Genomic DNA, 19,468 nt, shown 5'->3' with positions numbered 1-19,468 from the left:
TTACATTTTATCAAATGCTTTTTCAGTATCTATTGAAATGATCATATGATTTTTATGTTTTGTTCTGTCTATGTGATATATCATGTTTATTGATTTGTGTATGTTGAACCATCCTTGCATCCCTGGGATGAATCCCACTTGATCATGGTGAATGATCTTTTTAATGTGTTGTTGAATTTGGTTTGCTATTTTTTTGAGGATTTTTGTGTCTATGTTCATGAGGGAGATTGGCTCATAGTTTTCTTTTTTTCTTGTGTCCTTGTCTGGTTTTGGTATCAGGGTAATGCTGGCCTTGTAGACTGAGTTTGGAGGTATTCCCTCCTCTTCAATTTTTTTTTAAGAGTTTAGTAGAATTGACATTAGTTCTTTAAGTGTTTGGTAGTATTCAGCAGTGAAGCCATCAGATCATGAGCTTTTCTTTGATGGGAGGCTTTTTATTATGGCTTTGATCTCATTACCATTATGGGTTTGTTCAGGTTTTCTATTTCCTCAAGATTGAATCTTGGTAAGTAAGTTGTACGTGTCCAGGAATTTATACATTTCTTCTAGGTTTTCCGATTTGTTGGAGTATAGTTGTTTCTAATAGTTTCTAATGATTCTTTCTATTTCTGTGGTATTAGATGTTATGTCTTCATTTTAATTTCTGAGGGTGTTTTCTTCTGATTGAGTTGCAAGAGTTACTTATGTATTCTGATAAAGGATGCAAGTCCTTTATCAGAAATATATTTTGCATGCATTTTCTTCCAGTCAGTGACTTGCTTAACAGTGTTTTTCAAAAGAGCAGAAGCTTTTAATTTTGATGAAATGCAAGTTATCAGTTTTGTCTTTAATGGTTTATGCTTTTTTTGTGCTCTTTAAGTCAACTTTCTCTAACTCAAATTAGTGAAGCAATATTCAAGTGATTTCTCTTAGCAGCTTTATAGTTTTAGCTTTTACACTAAAGTCTGTGATCTATTTCAAATTAATTTTTGTGCATGCTATGAGGTAGGGGTTGAGCTTCATTTTTTCCTGCATGGATGTTCTGGCGGTTGTTCCAGCATAATTTGTTGAACCACCCCCCACCCCACAAACTGCCTTAATGTCTCATCAAAAATAAGTTGACAATATATATTTGGATCTACTTCTGGACTCTATTCTGTTCCATTCGTATTTTTGTCTCTATGCCAATTCCACTCCAATTTAATTATTGTAGCTTTATTGTAAGTTGTAGATACAAGTAGTGTGAGTTTAAAAAAAAAATTTCCAAAATTATTTTGGCCAATTTAGATCCTTTGCATTTATTTCCATACAAATTTTAGAGGGGGTTTTTCAATGTCTATAAAAATAGAATTTGCATTGAGATTGTTTTGAATCTGGGAAAACTTGATATCCTAACCATAGCAAGTCTTTATAACCCATGAACATGGTATATAATTTCATTTTTTAGGTCTTTAAATTTTTTTTGTCAGCAATGTTTGTAATTTTCAGTGTGCAGATTTTGCAGGTTTTTTGTTAAATTTGCCCTTAAGTATTTTCTAAATGCTATTGTAGATATTTTTTTAATTCCATTTTACAATTATTTGCTCCTAGTATGTAGAAATTCAGCCAATTTTTATATATGGCCTGTTTATCCTAAGATGTTGATAAATTCATTTGTTAGTTTTAGTAACTTTTTAGTGATTTCTTTTTTTTTTTTTTTTTTTTTTTGAGACGGAGTCTTGCTCTGTCGCCCAGGCTGGAGTGCAGTGGCTCAATCTCGGCTCACTGCAAGCTCCGCCTCCCGGGTTCACGCCATTCTCCTGCCTCAGCCTCCTGAGTAGCTGGGACTACAGGCGCCCGCCACCGCACCCGGCTAATTTTTTGTATTTTTAGTAGAGACGGGGTTTCACCGTGGTCTCGATCTCCTGACCTCGTGATCCGCCCGCCTCGGCCTCCCAAAGTGCTGGGATTACAGGCTTGAGCCACCGCGCCCGGCCTTTAGTGATTTCTTAGGTGGATTTCATGTAAACAACCATCACCTGCAAATAAAAATACTTTTACTTCATTCCAAACCTTATATCCTTATATTATTTCTTTTCTTTTCTTTTCTTTCTTTCTCTTTCTCTCTTTCTCTCTTTCTCTTTCTTTCTTTCTTTCTTTCTTTCTTTCTTTCTTTCTTTCTTTCTTTCTTTCTTTCTTTCCTTCCTTCCTTCCTTCCTTCCTTCCTTCCTTCCTTCCTTCCTTCCTTCCTTCCTTCCTTCCTTCCTTCCTTCCTTCCTTCCCTCCCTCCTTCCTTCCTTCCTTCTTTCCTTTCTTTCCTTTCTTTCTTTCTTTTTTTGAGATGGAGTTTCATTCTTGTTGTCTGGGTTGAAGTACATGGCGTGATCTCAGCTCACTGCAGCCTCCGCCTCCACCTCCTGGGTTCAAGTGATTCTCCTGCCTCAGCCTGCTGAGTAGCTGGGATTACAGGTGACCACCACCACACCCCACTACTTTTTTATATTTTTATTAGAGACAGGGTTTCACCATGTTGACCAGGCTGGTCTCAAACTCCTGCCCTCAGGTGATCCGCCCACCTCGGCCTCTCAAAGTGCTGGGATTACAGGTGTGAGCCACTGTGCCTTGCCTATTTATTTCTTTTTCTTGCATTATTTCAATGTCTAGGAAACTCCAGCACAATATTGAACAGAAATGGCGAGAGCAGATATCCTTACCTTGTTGCTAATCTCAGAAAGAAAGCATTCAATATGTCACCATTAAGTATGATGTTAGCTGTAAGATTTTTGTAACTATCCTTTAGAAGATTAAGGAAGTTTTCTTCTATGTATATTTTGCTTAGAGTTTTGTTTGTTTTTGGTTTTGTTGTTTTAAAAAATTTGTATTGAATTTTGTTATATGTTTTGTCTGTGACTGCTGTGATGATCATTTGACTTTTCTCCTTCATTCTGTTAATGTAGTGCATTGCATTGATTCACTATTTTTGTATGTTAAATTGATGTTGTATTCCTGAAATAAACCCCACTTAGTCATAATGTATTATCCCTTTTATAGATTGATAAAATTTTGTTAAGGATCTTTGTGTCTATATTCATGAGGGATATTAGTCCGTAATGGTCTTTTCTTATGACATCTTTGTTTTAGTAAAAAGGTTATACAGACCCCATAAAAATGATTTAGTGAATGTTCCTTCTTCTATTTTATGGAACAATTTTTGTAAGATTAATGTTATTTCTTCCTTAAATATTTTTTCCTGGAAGAAAATTTACCAAGGAAGCCATCTGGGCCTGGAGTTTTCTTTATGAGAAGGTTTTCAATTACAGCTTCATGTTTTTGGACAGATATATGGCTCTTCAGATTTTCTGTTTTTTTCTGTCAGTTTTGATAAGTTGTATTTTACAAGGAATGTGTCCATTTAATCTAAAAAGTAAAAATCTGACATAAGGTTATTAATATGATTACTTTATTATCCTTTTAGTGTACATAGGATCTGTAGTAATGCTTTTTTTAATTTGTAATATTGGTAATTTTCTCTTTTTTCTCAATTAGCTTTGCTAAGGTTGTTCAGTTTTAATCTAGTCAAAGAATCAACTTTTGGTCTTACTGATATTCTCTCTTTTTCATGTGTTTTCTATTTCACTAATTTTTACTTTTAATTTTCTTCTATCTACTTATTTTGCATTTTTACTCTTATTTTTCTAGCTTATTAAATTGGAGGCTTAGATTATTGATTTGAAATCTTTCTTCTATACTATAACCAGTTAAGAATATGAATTTCTAATGCTGCTTCAGCTACATACCATAGATTTTGGTAAGTTGTGTTTTCATTATTATCTATTAGAACTATTTTCAGTTTCTCTTGTGATTTCCTTATTGACCTATGCATTGCTTAGAAGAGTGTTGCTTAATTTCCAGATATTTAAAAATATTCTAAATTTTTAAATTATTGATTTGTAATTTACATTTGATTAGGGAATCATACAAATTACTTTGGTCATTTAACATTTTTTCAGACTTGTATCATGGCTTAGTATATTTTGTAAGTGACAATTAGGCCAAGTTGGTTAATAGTGTTATTCAGATTTTATATGTTTCTACTGATATTTTGTCTACTTATTCTATGAATTTCTGAGAATGTGATATGAAAATATCCTTTTACACTTTTGGATTTGTCTATTTCTCCTTTTTAGTTCTGTTAATTTCTGCCACGTGCATTTTGAAGTTATTAGGTACATATGCATTGAAGATTGTTACATATTTTAAATGCATTGACTTTTTATCATTAATTCTACCTTTAACTCTGGTAATATTTTTATTATAAAGCCTACTTTGACTAATATTATAGCCACTTCAGCATCTTTATTAATTTTTGCATGGTATATTTTTTCTATCTTTTTATATTTATATTTGTATTTAAAGTTTGTCTCTAGTAGGCAGTATATAGTTTGGTCTTGCTTGTGTATCTAGTCTGACAGGCTCTACTTTTTAATAGGAATGTTTAATCCATTTACATGTAATACAATTATTGATATGGTTATGTTTAAGTTTGCCATTCTGTTATTTTTTTCCTTTAAGTTCTGTTTTTTTTTCCTTCTTTTCTGTCTTCTTTTGGATTAAGCAAGTATACTTTATATTTTATGTCATATATTCTATTTGGCTTTTAGCTATATCTCTTAATACTTTTATAATGATTTTACTAGGGATTAACTGTGTATCCTTAATTTATCATAGTCTACCTTGAGTTCATGAACAATGTAAGAACCTTTACTCCCCTCCCATATTTTGTGCTATTGTGGTTATATTTAACTTTTAAATTTGTCATAAATCCCATAATATATTATTATTTTTCAGTTCTAGAATTTCTATTTGGTTCTTTTTTAACTTTTATTTTTTTCAATTTTTATCTTGAAATTACTGATCTATGCAGCCATTATATTCCTCTTTTCCCATAACTTATTTAACATATTTATAACAGTTGATTTAAATTTCTTGTCTGTCAACTCCAACAATTAGTCCATGGATCTGCTTTTATTGACTGTTGATTTTCCTGACTTTTGGTTACATGTTCTTGCTTTTTAGCACATTTCATAATTATGTATTGTGGAGACTGAAGTATAATATTTTTTGTTTGTTTCATTTGTTTTCCGGAGAGTGCAGACTTACTCCTCTTGTCTTGCAGGGAAGGGTCAATATTTGGCTCAGGGGAGGTTGGATTGGATTGCAGTTTCAGGTATTTTTGATTCACTTTGCATTCAACTCCTCAGGGCCCCAGAATTCGATCACCATGAAGTTGAGTGGAACTAAATGTTTTATCTCTGCTTACCTGCCCTTACTTTATGACTCCTTTCTTGGCAAAATTTTTTGTAGGGGGAGAATTGCTGCTCTGAGCAATTTATTTTTGTATTTGGGGCTCTTCCAGATTCCACCCCGTCCTGTCAGCCTACAATCTGTGATACCTCTGTATTTCACCAATTTGGCTGGACTGAAGCTATGTTTTCCAGAATTTCCTTTCCTGTGCTTCTGGATTAGTTTAGACCACAAGAGACATTTTGCATAAAACTTGGAAGATAGAAATGAAGCTGCAGCTATATTATTTTATATTCTGAAGGTCAATGGGAGTACCAAGAATACTAACAGGTATGGGGCAGCACCTGATCCCCAGATTCTCTATCTCCCAGGAGATCCCTTTCATCTTCTCTGAGTTGTGGGTCAACTGCATATGTACCTCTAAAGTAAAGCATGTTAGCTTTTTCAGTAGATGATCCACAGGATTAACTTTGGAAAGAGTGAGTGACAGATGTGTATTCCAGTTTGCCCTTATGGGTTTCAGCTGTCTTCATGGGTCCTAGTGCATCCTTGTGATTCCAGTTTGTCCTTGTCTTTATCCACATTCAGTTTTCCTTTCTGCTGCCAATCTGACTGACCTCTAGTGATTTTAGGCTGAACACTAGTTGCAGAGGCAACCATTAACGTGAACTGTTCTACCAGCTCCCCATTTTGAGTAAGGTCAAACCCATGAGAAATATCCCTGGTTCTGTACCAGGAAATGACCTTGATTGACACATAGTCAACTAAGGCTAGGTTGATTCCTCCTCATTGCTAGAAAATCTCTCCCTGTATAACATGCCCCATGGACCCAAACCAGCTTCCCAACCCTTCTCAGGTAGGAAAGCTGCCATGGCCCTCTTTTCACCTATGAAGGTCTCATTACTTTCTGGAATTCAGCTCATCAAGGTTTGCGTACTTCACTCTTTGCTAGACTCATAGAAAAGTATAGTTATTGTGTCCATGTTTTTCTCGTTTTTACTATAAGATCGAAAGCCTTTTCATTCTTCTACATTTTAAACATCAGCAAAACTCTGGAAAGTGTCCTTAAAGGTGGCTGTGTGCCCTCTCATCCCCTTCTCTCACTTCTGAGGCTGGAAACATACGTTATGACTGGTGCTACAGCAGCCATCTTAGACCTGGTAACAGAGACCTCACCTACATGTGGCAGAAGAGAGTGGGAGGTATGACCCAGGGTTAATTCAGGTATTAACCCTGAATTAATAACTTCCAGACTTCTGATATGTGAGACTAAGACCTTGAGTGGTTAAGCCACTGATAATTTTAGTTTTCTGATTCATGCAGCCAAATCTGTTTTTCATGGATAGAGCCAATTGCAGGGATTTGTGGTGCTATTCAGGGTGAGTAGTGGAGAGGAGAATGATAGAAGCTGGGGGCAATCTGGAAGGCTCTGCATAGGACAGGCTAGCTGGGGAGGCAATAGAGGTAAAAATAACTGCTGTTAAGGCCAGGTTGGCCATGGCAGAAGGTAGGCCAGGAGGTATATTGAGGAGAGGGTTTAGGAGGAGAAAATGTAAATTATTTTTAGACAGGCTTGGTATGTGCCATGTGATGTAACTTCGCTTTTGCTGCTTCATCAAGAGAACTTTTATATGGACTTGTTTCTTTCCAAAGCATTAAGGAAATGGATTTGGGTTTCTTTGGATGCAGCCCTGAGCTGAGACAGGCCTAGAAGAGGCCCAGTTTTATTTAATTTCTGGAAAATAAGTTGAAGAGGACTCTAGGCTTGGGAATCATTTGGTTACTGAGACTCAGTGTTCTCCATCTGAATGTCCCATAGGAGAGGAGTCATTTCCACAGCCTTAGAGTGAAGGAATATCCAATCCAGAAAGGTCTTGGGCAACCATCCATCCACATTCCCCTGTTTCAGATGAAAGCAGTATCTGCCTTGATTGAGGCTTGCTCACGCTGCCCATTTTCTCCATTGGACTAGGTTATTACATGGTGAGACTTCCCTCTTGGGCTGCTTGATCCTCCTGGGGACTTGTCTCTTCTTAGCCTAGCTGGGAGCTGAAGATCAGCAAACTATATCTTGTCTATATCTGTGTTTTCCACTAGGAAATTCAGCCTTGTGAAGTTGATGGATATGACTCTTACCATTTCTAGGATTTTTGTGGAATGACAAAACTGTAAGGGTAATATCTTGGCCAACCTGAAAGAGGAAACTGTGGCCCATAGGTAGAAGTGCTCATCCAAAGACAAATAGCCGATAAGGACTGAGCTGGCCTTAACACCTACATCTCATAGCTCACGGTCCAGAGCACTTCCCGCTACTCCTGACTTGGAGTGGCATGGTACAATGGAAGTAACATGGGCTTAGAAGCCAGAGAAATGACTTTTTATCCTGGCTTCCCACTAAATTATTGTTGACCTTCCTTCCATCCCTTTGGGGGCTCTTCTGTCTTCTGGTGGCAGCAGAGAGCTGGAATACAATTGCAGCAGCAAATTCATACCCTGACTACACACAAATTCCACTATCTCCCAGCCCTGGGATCTTCTCCCATAACTGATGGTCCCGGGTAGAACAGGTGAGGCAACATGAGTTCATGAAACGTGCTTTACCTAACTCAGTTGTTCTCAATTGAGGGGGGTGATTTTATACACATACCCTCTCCCTTCTGTCTGCCTCAGAACATTTGGCAATGTGTGGAGATAACTTTGGTTGTCATAACTGCGGGTTGGGGCATGGAGTGATAGGGGATGGCGAGCACTCCTGGAATCTAGTGGGTGGAGGCCAGGAATGCTATTAAACCTCCTACAGTTCATAGGACAGCTTCCATGACAAATAATTATCCAGCTCAAACTGGCAATACTCCGATAACCTAACTATGACCAAAGCAGTGGGAGCTACATTAGGTCTGTGGCACCCTCAAACTACCAAGTGTGCAGTCTCAGTGCCAGCCCTTTAATTTATAGCTTAAGACCATTTCTGCCTGATCTCATCCTTCACCCACATCTGAATCATTTCCCCAACTCCCCTCATTCCTAAGGGTGGAACTACAAAGGCCAGAACTTTTAAAATTGCAACGTGCATGTGAATTATCCAGGGATCTTGTTAACACGCAGATTCAGGAAGTCTGCGACAGAGTCTGAGATTTTGCATTTCTAATAATTTCCCAGGTGATGCTAATGCTGCTGGTCCACAGACCAAACTTTGAGTAGCAAGGAGTAAGGCCACATGTAGCTCTTCCTCTAAGTACTATTTACTTCTTGCGTGTGGCTTTTCTCATTATATCATTAACATGCTGGGGACGGCCAACATGTCTTGTATCTGGGATACCCTAGAGAGGAGGTAGGCTGCAGAGTTCAGTCTGAGCTGGACATTCTGCCCCACTTGGCTGCATTCCGTCTTGGCTTACCTCCTCTTGAGGTTGAAGGAATGTAAGCAAAAACTCAAGAGATTTGATGTAGTTATGCCATCAGCTATTTTCTAGTTATTATGTCAGGTTTCCCCAATATCTCCTTTGAATATACTCACAGTATATTTCATGTCCACGAACTAAGCCTAATACATTTGTCTTCTAAAATAAAACTTATTTTACTTTTGATCACCGGTATCCAACTCCCCCACTACACACCAATATCTTTAAAATTTCTTATATCTCTATAAAAAGAAGTCTGCTGTGTCACCCTTAGCTCATGATCAGTATTTCCTTGTCAACCAACATCAGCAAGTTACTTAGCTTACCAAGCTTCACTTTCTCACAGCTAACATGAAGCTAATAGTTTCTACTTTGCAGTGTGGTAGAAATGACCTAAGATAATGCATCTAAACATGTCTAGCTCAGAGTAAGTTATAGGTGGTGGTGGGTTTTAAAATGTACCCAGGGCCAGGCATGGTGGCTCACACCTGTAATTCCAGCACTTTGGGAGGATAAGGCCTGACACCAGGAGTTCAAGATCAGTAGCCTGGGCAAAATAGTGAGGCCCCAGCTCTAAAAAAAAAAAAAAAATTAGCCAGATATGGTGGCACGTGCTTGTAGTCCCAGCTACTCAGAAGGCTGAGGCAGGAGGATCACTTGAGTCCAGGAGGTCGAGGCTGCAGTGAGCTATGATCATGCCATTGTACTCTAGCCTGGGTGACAGAGTGAGACCCTGTCTCTAAAACAAACAAATAAAAAATAAGCAAAAACAAACAAAGGATCTAGGATTTTGTTTTAATTAGGTATGGTAAGATACAGACATAGAGAAATATGCCTTGAAAGGAGTTTATTACAGTTCCCAAGAGAAGGGGGCATGCTATGCCATGCAGGGCCACATGCAAAAGCACCAGAGTTGGTCATGAGGCAGAAAGAATGAAGAGAGGGCATGACCCAGAGACCTTATTGGGGATTCCGTGGGAAGGGATGGGTGAGGCAGGATAGGCAAGTTTGAGCAAGCTTAGAATTAGAGAGTTTGAATAATGTCTGCGGGTTCTGGGCTATAGGAATGGTCTCTAGTAGTCTGTTACTTGGTCCTGGGGTGATTTAGGGCAAGGAAAATATGGGCTTGGTGTGTGAGAGTTAGATAAAGGAAGTAGTTGGGATACAGGTTTTGGATTGGTTGGTTTGTATATGAAAGATATGTTGGCAGGCAAGTTGTTTACTATCTCTAGAAATTAGCTAGCCCTGGAAGGGGAGTCTCTCCAGGATTAGCAAGGCCTCAGGATGTCAAAGCTTTGTAAACTACAGAAGATAAAAAACATGATTAATGCATGGTGTCAAGCATGGCTTAGGGTCATTCACACTCCTTGCCTTGCAGCCTGCCTGACCCTTGCCTCCTTAAGTGAACAGACAACTTATGTAAGCGCAATGACTTCCAACCAGATGGCTGCCCTGTGTCCCTCTCTGGAAGGCTTCTCCTGCTGCCTCCTCTTAACAGGAAGTCAATGACAGTGCTGCTTCCAACTTGCACAATTTCCAAATGACTGTGTAATCATAGACCCATGTAACCCTCAGCTCTGGTATTCACAGGGAGATAAGAAAAATTCTAGATTCTTGCCTCCCTAAAGCCAAGGGACTGCCTCTGTGTTTCTATTTCATGCTGGTAGAATGAGGCTAATTTTGACTTTCCAGCAGCTCTGATTCCAAGTGAATAACTAGAAGCAGCAAGCAACAGGATTGGAACCTGCTGGAGCAGTTAGAAATAAATTGCATGTGCATGGATTCCAGAGGAAAGCTGCCCTTTGCGGGGGAGGAAAGAGGGGAGGTGAGTACTGGAACAGACTGATCTGCATCCTGCCTTAGCACTAGGGCTGCTGCTTCCCAAGATGACTCACAGCACCATAGAACAGCCTTCCCTGCGAAGTTAAAACAACAACAACAACAACAACAACAAAAACTTCAATAGATTTGATGCAATAAAGTTGGCAAACAGCCATTGGGGAAGATGGGGCAATGTGGGGCTGGTGAGGCAGATATTACTATTTCCTGGGAGCTCAGTGGGATTTTCGGGATGCTGGGCTCCCTGATGCCAAGCTGCTGAGAGGGAGAGGGTGCTGCGTCCAGTGGGATGCTTTTAGCTGCAATTAACAAATAAGCCAACTTGACCCAGATGAAAGGTTAAGGAACTTTGTGGCCTTACCTGAGTGGACGCTCACAGGTAGGGTGGACTTCAAGGTTGTGTGACATTGAGCTTCATGAGGTCATCAAGGATACCTAGTTCTTTCTGCCTCTCTCTTCTGCCAGCCAGAGCATCCATTTCATTTTAGAACCACTTCGTTGTAGATTTGCTGCCAGCAGCCAACGGGGCTATCTTCTTCCTCATTCATTCTAGGAAGATGGAGAAAGTTCCTAATCTTGTTTTTTTTTTTTTTCTATATATGCATATTTAATTTTGATGGGAATTAAGAACTGCAAAAACTGGCTTCTTTTTTTTTTTCTTTCTTGTGAGACAGGGTCTTGCTCTGTCGCCCAGGCTGGAGTGCAGGGCCACGTTCTTGGCTCACTGCAACATCCCTCTCCCAGACTCAAATAATCCTCCCACCTCAGCCCCCTGAGTAGCTGGGACTACAGGCACACACCACCATGCTCAGCCAATTTCTGTATTTTTTGTAGAGATGGGGTTTTGCTGTTGCCTAGGCAGGTCTCAAACTCCTGAGTTCAGGCAATCTGTCCATGTTGGCCTCCCAAAGTGGTGGGATTTCGGGTGTGAGCCACTTCGCCTGGTCTAATCTTGTCCTTTAATAGTAAGGAAAAATTCCCTAAAAGCCCTCAGCAGACTACTTATGTCTTTTTTTTTTTTTTTTTTTTTTTGAGATGGAGTCTCACACTATTGCCCAGACTGGAGTGCAGTGGCGCGATCTCAGCTCACTGCAAGCTCCACCTCCCAGGTTTACGCCATTCTCCTGCCTCAGCCTCCTGAGTAGCTTGGACTACAGGTGCCTGCCACCACACCTGGCTCATTTTTTTGTATTTTTAGTAGAGACAGGGTTTACTGTGTTAGCCAGGATGGTCTCAATCTCCTCACCTTGTGATCCACCCGCCTCGGCCTTCCAAAGTGCTGGGATTACAGGCGCGAGCCATTGCACCCGGCCAGCAGACTTCTTATGTCTTATTGGCAAGAACCAATTCCTGGGACAAGGTAGGTGGCACATGCAGATTGGCTCAGGCTGGGCTCTTGATCCAATCCCTGATGAAGAGGGATGGGATTCCATAATTCCTATTGACTAAGTGAGGCCCATCTGGAGGCAGGGCCAGTCCCTGAAATAACTGTGGCCACAGGGAGGGACAGGGCTGGGATGGATGTTGAGGCATCAACCACAGTGTCTACTGCGGCATCTTGTTGGAGCCAGGATATCTGGGCTTGACCACCTGCTGATTGTGTGACTTTGGGCAAGTGACTTCACCTCTCTGAGCCTTTGTTTTTGCATTTGTAGAAATGAGAGAAAAACCTGTTTGACTTAGCTTTCAGGTTGTGAGGGTCAAATAAAGGATTGGGTGTAAAGGCTCTTCTGAGGTGCACCTGTATGAGGTCGGAAACATCTGCCTCTTGCCCAGCTCCTTCAGGATAAATTAAGCAGGCCAATCTCTGCCTCCTAAAAGCTGACAGTCAAAGATAGTGTGAAGCAGAGAGTAGATGGCTTCGCAGGTGAGAATGGGTTAATGGCAAAATAGCAAGCCTAGAGAAGAGGAATGAATCACATAGCAGTGCTGTGTTCCTAGCGCCATGGCTTCTGACAGCAACTTTGGTTACTTGGTTACGGTGGTGTCTGCCGGGCTTCTCCACTTTCATGGTTGCTATTTTCACCTTTGTAAGAAATTGGTATTTTGTGGGGAGGTATTTTGAGACTATGACAATAGCTTGTTCATCCTGAAATTTTCACCCACAAGTTTTAGCCTCTGCTAATGATTCTTGCCTGAGTCAATTATCGTTATGATGGTTTGCAAATCGTCATTGTCTAATTGTGCCATTCCCTCGATGTGTACTAATTGTCATTCTACTGAAGAAAGTACTTTATTTTCAAGTTCAATGGCTTCAGCAGGATATGCCTTAATATTGAGCATTCAATGTCATTTTTATTTGTTACATGGTATGCCTTCTCAATGGTCAGATTTAGTGATTCCTTCATTTTGGGGGAATCCTCCCTGAATTATCCTTCTAAATATACTCTTTATTTTATTTTGTAATTTTCTGTTAAAAAATCTAAAAATTTCCCTTTTCCTTTTGTCTTATATGTGATTTTTCAACCATGTGAATGTGAATACGCTGTTTAAAAATTTTCTTGAGTTTTTGTATTAGGGTCCTCTGGAGAAACAGAACTAAATATAAATACAAATACAAAAATAAATATCAATAAATATATGAAGAAAGACAGAGATTTTAAGGAATTGGCTCATGCAATGGTGGAGTTGGCAAGTCCAAAATCTAGGCAGGCAGGAGACCCAGGAAGAGCTAATGTTGCAGCCTCAAATCTAAAGGCAGTCGGAAGGCAGAATTCCTTCTTCCTTGAAGGACATCAGTCTTTTTCTCATAAGGCCTTCAACTGATTGGTTGAGGCCCACCCACATTGGATTACAGATGAGAGTATTCTGTTTACTAAAAGTCTACTGATTTAAAAGTTAACCACATCTAAAGAATACCTTCATAGCAACATCTAGATGGGTGTTGATCAAACTTTTTGGCCACCATAGTCTAGACAAGTAGACACATAACATTAACCATGACAGTTCTCTACTTCAAAGGTACCAGCTATTCTGTGTTAGATCATTTTAAAAAAAATAGCTGTTAGGTTCTAATTGCTCTAATCTCTGCATATATTTCCTCTGCAGTAGTATGATTATCTCAAAGCTTTCTTACATGTCAGCAATTTGATTTTCAGTGGTGTCTATTTAATTCCTTGCTTTTTCTCTCCTTCCTTTCTCCCTCCTTCCCTCCTTCCCTCTCTCTCCTTTCCCCCTTCCCCTTCCCCTTCCCAGGGATGTGCAGTCCCTGTCACTAATTCAGTGGGCAGCTTGGCCCAGATGTTGTTGGAGAAACTGTCTGCTCCCTCTGACCTCTCTATTCTTTCTATGTAATCAGGTTCAGACAAATGGTCCCCCGTGGCAGTGGTCAGTAGCAGATTTTATTTTTCAGCCACTGCCCAGGTTAAATCAAAGCTCAAAAGGGTCCTCTGTCTCCTTTTGAACCTGCAGCCAAATAGGCTTAAGCTTCAGCAGCCCATTTTATGCTTTATTTACTTGGGTTTTGGTTCACAGTGATGTTTATCTTGGTTTTAATGACGGTGTGTCTTTTAACTTCTCGCCTTTTATATTTTCTTATTAGTTTGCTTTTGGAGTCAGGGTGTGAGGCTCAATATAGGTACTTGAGTGACATCCTGTCTGGATTCCATAAAAAAAAGGGAGGTGGTGGTTGCTCAGAGGGAGGCTTAACCATCAAAAAATGATGTCCCAGGTTGGCAGTAGAAGAATGACAAAGACTGTTGGCCAGGGACTTAAGAATCCTGGTGCTCTGCCTATGGAGTAGCCATCCTTTTATTCCTATACTTTCTTAATAAACTTGCTATCACTTTACTCTTGGAAAAAAATAAAAAGAATCTTGGGTTCTGTTTCCTGTAATACCTGCTAATTTGCTGTGTGACTTCGGACAAATGACTTAACCTCTGTGGGCCTTAGTGCCCTCACTGGGAAAGTGGTGATATTGGACTACTTAACCTCCAAGGTCCTTCTCAGCTCTAGAGTTCCAGGAGTCTACAAGGGGACTGTTTAAAACAATGTTCTTTGTTACAGTTGGACGGGCTGTTGAGAGTATTTGTTCAGTTCAGGCAAATGGCAAATGTTTCGGCCACTCTAATGAAATGAGTACATTTTGCTCTAAATGTCATGGATGTTTATTATCAGATTAAACTAAAGCAGGCCTAATTTTAGCTCTTCCAATTCAAGTGCAGCAATGAAGATTAAATGTTAGGCATAATTAAAGATGCAGATGTAGTTATATTGAATTATAAACCTCATTAAGTGCAACGTCCCAGGAAGGCCCCGGAGACCAGCTACAAAGGACTTCCAGTCACCATGCTGCAGTTACTAAAATATTGTAAAGTAAATCTCACTCTAAAAATATTATGACTTGGATGGAAGGATTTTTTTCTAACATGGCTGGAGTTGGCTTCATGGGTAATTTCTTTGCTCTGTTTGCAGACAGCTGGGAAGGGAAACTTATTCCTTGGCATCTGCACAAAGGCCTCCCTAGGGCTTGGTGCTCCCCATCCCCGCCACACACATACAACATGGATTTGATTCTCCTGGGCCAGCGAGAAGAGCAACGCCAAGGTCAGTCAGATTCCATTACAGGAGTTGGTAGCAGGGGAATCGGCAGGGGGTGGTGGAGGAGGCAGGGTTTCTAAGGACTGAAAGGCCATGTTTTTATATAAAAGAGAGATAAGTTTCCTAGGTGACATTTCCACTTTTTTGCTGTATGTAAAGATATTACATAGTGATTTAAAAAATTCACACAATACAGAATAGGATAAAGAAGTAAAAACACCTAACTTCTTCAAGCTAGTTACTGTTAGCATTTTGGTGCATGTCTCTCTCTCTCTCAAATTTGACAAAAATAGATCAAACCTTAAAAGATATTTTGCAGTCCATATTTTCCAGTTAACATAAAGTGTGTATCTTTCCATGTCAATAAATATTGATAAGCATTACCTTTTTTAATGGCTGACATTCCATTGTATGGTCTTAATTTTTTTTAAAAAGCCAATCTATTATTGAGAATTTAGATTGTTCCAAAAAAAGTTTTTTAAAAAACGATTGTAAACAACACGTAGGAGAAATCTTTATTCACACATTTGCATGTCTGTCTAATGAGCTCCATGGGATAAGTTCCTAGAAAGAGTTTAGGCAGTGTCAGTTATCTATTTGCAAAATACTGTTGTGTAACAAACAACCCTCAACTCAGTAGCTTAAAACAGTAAGTATAGACATACCTCAGAGAGATTGCAGGTTCAGTTCAGACCACTATAATAAAATGAATATTGAAATAAAACTAGTCACATGCATTTTTTGGTTTCCTGGTGTATATAAAAGTTATGCTTACATTATACTGTAGTCTATTAAGTGTTCGATAGCATTATGTCTACAAAAATTCACATATCTTAAGTAGTGTTATTATTATAATGTTATAACTTAATGTGTTAATATAATAAATAGTAACTTTATTGCTAAAACATGCTAATGATCACCTGAGCCTTCAGCGAATTGTAAACTTTTTGCTGGTGGTGGGTCTTACCTCAATGTTGATGACAGCATGACTGATGGCTTATGGCTGCTGTGGGCAACATTGGCTGATGACCAGTGTTGATGGTCAGGGTGATGGTTGCTGGAGGTTGGAGTGGCTGTGGAAATTTCTTAAGATGAGACAACCCCTGTAAGTTGGATTCTTAGGTATTTTATTCTTTGTAGTAATTGTGAATGGGAGTTCACTCATGATTTGGCTGTCTGTCTATTATTGGTGTATAGGAATGCTTTTGATTTTTTCATATTGATTTTGTATCCTGAGACTTTGCTGAAGTTGCTTATCAGCTTAAGGAGATTTTGGGCTGAGACAATGAGGTTTTCTAAATATATAATCATGGCATCTGCAAACAGAGACAATTTGACTTCCCCTTTTCCTAACTGAATACCCTTTTTTTCTTTCTCCTGCCTGATTGTCCTAGCCAGAACTTCCAGTACTATGTTGAATAGGAGTGGTGAGAGAGGGCATCCCTGTCTTGTGCCAGTTTTCAAAGGGAATGCTTCCAGTTTTTGCCCATTCAGTATGATATTGGCTGTGGGTTTGTCATAAATAGCTCTTATTATTTTGAGATACGTTCCATCAATACCTAGTTTATTGAGAGTTTTTAGCATGTAGCGCTGTTGAATTTTGTGGAAGGCCTTTTAGGCATCTATTGAGATAATCATGTGGTTTTTGTCATTGGTTCTGTTAATGTGATGGATTACATTTATTGATTTGCGTATGTTGAACCAGCCTTGCATCCCAGGGATGAAGCCAACTTGATCGTGGTGATTAAGCTTTTTGATGTGCTGCTGGATTCGGTTTGCCAGTATTTTATTGAGGATTTTCACATTGATGTTCATCAGGGATATTGGCCTAAAATTCTCTTTTTTTGTTGTGTCTCTACTAGGCTTTGGTATCAAGATGATGCTAGCCTCGTAGAATGAGTTAGGGAGGATTCCCTCTTTTTCTATTGATTGGAATAGTTTCAGAAGGAATGGTACCAGCTCCTTTTTGTACCTCTGGTAGAATTTGGCTGTGAATCTGTCTGGTCCTGGACTTTTTTTGTTCATAGGCTATTAATTATTGCCTCAATTTCAGAACCAGTTATTGGTCTATTAGGAGATTCAACTTCTTCCTGGTTTAGTCTTGGGAGGGTGTTTGTGTCCAGGAATTTATCCATTTCTGGACATCTTCAGGGAGAACTACAAACCACTGCTCAACAAAATAAAAGAGGACACAAACAAATGGAATCACATTCCATGCTCATGGATAGGAAGAATCAGTATCATGAAAATGGCTATACTGCCCAAATTAACTTATAGATTCAATGCTATCCCCATCAAGCTACCACTGGCTTTCTTCACAGAATTGGAAAAAACTACTTTAAAGTTCATATGGAACCAAAAAAGAGCCCACATAGCCAAAACAATCCTAAGCATAAAGAACAAAGGTGGAGGCATCACGCTACCTGACTTCAAACTATACTACAAGGCTACAGTAACCAAAACAGCATGGTATTGGTACCAACACAGATATATAGACCAAAGGAATAGAACACAGGCCTCAGAATTAACACCACACATCTACAACCATCTGATCTTTGACAAACCTGACAAAAACAAGCAATGGGGAAAGGATTCCCTATTTAATAAATGGTGCTGGGAAAACTGGCTAGCCATATGTAGAAAGCTGAAACTGGATCCCTTCCTTACACCATATACAAAAATTAACTCAAGATGGATTAAAGACTTAAATGTAAGACCTAACACCATAAAAACCCTAGAAGAAAACCTAGGCAATACAATCCAGGACATAGGCATTGGCAAAGACTTCATGACTAAAACACCAAAAGCAATGGCAACAAAAGCCAAAATTGACAAATTGGATCTAATTAAACTAAAAAGCTTCTGTGCAGAAAAAGATACTATCATCAGAGTGAACAGGCGACCTACAGAATGGGAGAAAATTTTTGCAATCTACTCATCTGACAAAGGGCTAATATCCAGAATCTACAAAGAACTTAAACAAATTTACAAGAAAAAAAAACCCCATCAAAAAGTGGGCAAAGGATATGAACAGAGACTTCTCAAAAGAAGACATTTATGCAGCCAACAGACATCTGCAAAAATGCTCATCATCACTGGTCACCAGAGAAATGCAAATCAAAACCACAATGAGATACTGTCTCACACCAGTTAGAATGGCTATCATTAAAAAGTCAGGAAACAACAGATGCTGGAGAGGATGTGGAGAAATAGGAACACTTTACACTGTTGGTGGGAGTGTAAATTAGTTCAACCATTGTGGAAGACAGTGTGGCGATTCCTCAAGGATCTTGAACTAGAAGTACCATTTGACCCAGCAATCCCATTACTGGGCATATACCCAAAGGATTATAAATCCTTCTATCATAAAGACACATGCACACGTATGTTTATTGTGGCACTATTCACAATAGCAAAGACTTGGAACCAACCCAAATGTCCATCAATGATAGACTGGATTAAGAAAATGTGGCACATATACACCATGGAATACTATGCAGCCATAAAAAAAGATGAGTTCATGTCCTTTGCAGGGACACGGATGAAGCTGGAAACCATCATTCTAGGCAAACTATCACAAGGACAGAAAACCAAACGCCTCATGTTCTCACTTATAGGTGAGAGCTGAACAATGAGAACACATGGACACAGGGCCGGAAACATCACACGCTGGGGTCGGTCAGGGTGTGGGGACTGGGGGGAGGGATAGCATTAACAGAAATACCTAATGTAAATGATGAGTTGATGGGTGCAGCAAACCAATATGGCACATGTATACCTATGTTACAAACCTGCACGTTGTGCACATGTACCCTAGAATTTAAAGTATAATAAAAAAAAAGACAATCATGAATTTGGCCATGCCAATTGATCTTTCCTTTCACAAAAGATTTTTCTGTAGCATGTGATGCTATTTGACAGCATTTTACTCACAATAGAACTTCTTTCAAAATTGGAGTCAATTCTCCCAAACTCTGTAGCTGCTTTATCAACTAAGTTTATGTAATCTTTTAAATCCTTTGTTGTCATTCCAATGATGTTCCCAGCATCTTTACCAGGAGTAGATTTTGTCTCAAGACGCTCTTTATTTGCTCATCCATAAGATGCAAGTTCTGATCAGTTCAAGTTTTCTCATGAGATTGCAGCAGTTCAATCACATCTTCAGGCCCCACTTCTAATTCTAGTTCTCTTGCTATTTCTACCACATCTGCAGTGACTTCTCCACTAATGTCTCAAACCCCTCAAAGTCATCTGTGAGGGTTGAAATCAACATCTTCCAAACTTCTGTTAATGTTGGTATTTTGACCTCCTCCCATGAATCATGAATATTCTTAATGGCATCTACAATGGTGAATCCTTTTCAGAAGGTTTTCGATGTACTTTGCCCAGACCCATCAGAGGAATCACTATCTATGGCAGTTATTTTG

The 19,468-nt window shown here is 39.3% G+C and overlaps 1 long non-coding RNA gene across 1 annotated transcript in view; it reads left to right on the top strand.

Moving 5' to 3' along the window:
- The window catches only part of LOC134762083 (uncharacterized), a 250,069-nt gene that overhangs the window by 148,198 nt on the left and 82,403 nt on the right, over positions 1-19,468 (top strand). The window contains exon 4 of the long non-coding RNA XR_010141631.1: positions 14,916-15,047. This is a non-coding gene — a long non-coding RNA (uncharacterized LOC134762083). The remainder of the gene's footprint in view (positions 1-14,915; positions 15,048-19,468) is intronic.

The sequence above is a fragment of the Pongo abelii genome, chromosome 8 (genome assembly GCF_028885655.2).
Source record: "Pongo abelii isolate AG06213 chromosome 8, NHGRI_mPonAbe1-v2.0_pri, whole genome shotgun sequence".
NCBI classification, from domain to species: domain Eukaryota; kingdom Metazoa; phylum Chordata; class Mammalia; order Primates; family Hominidae; genus Pongo; species Pongo abelii.
Note: the sequence above shows the minus strand (reverse complement) of the source record. Positions and strands in the feature narration are given on the sequence as shown.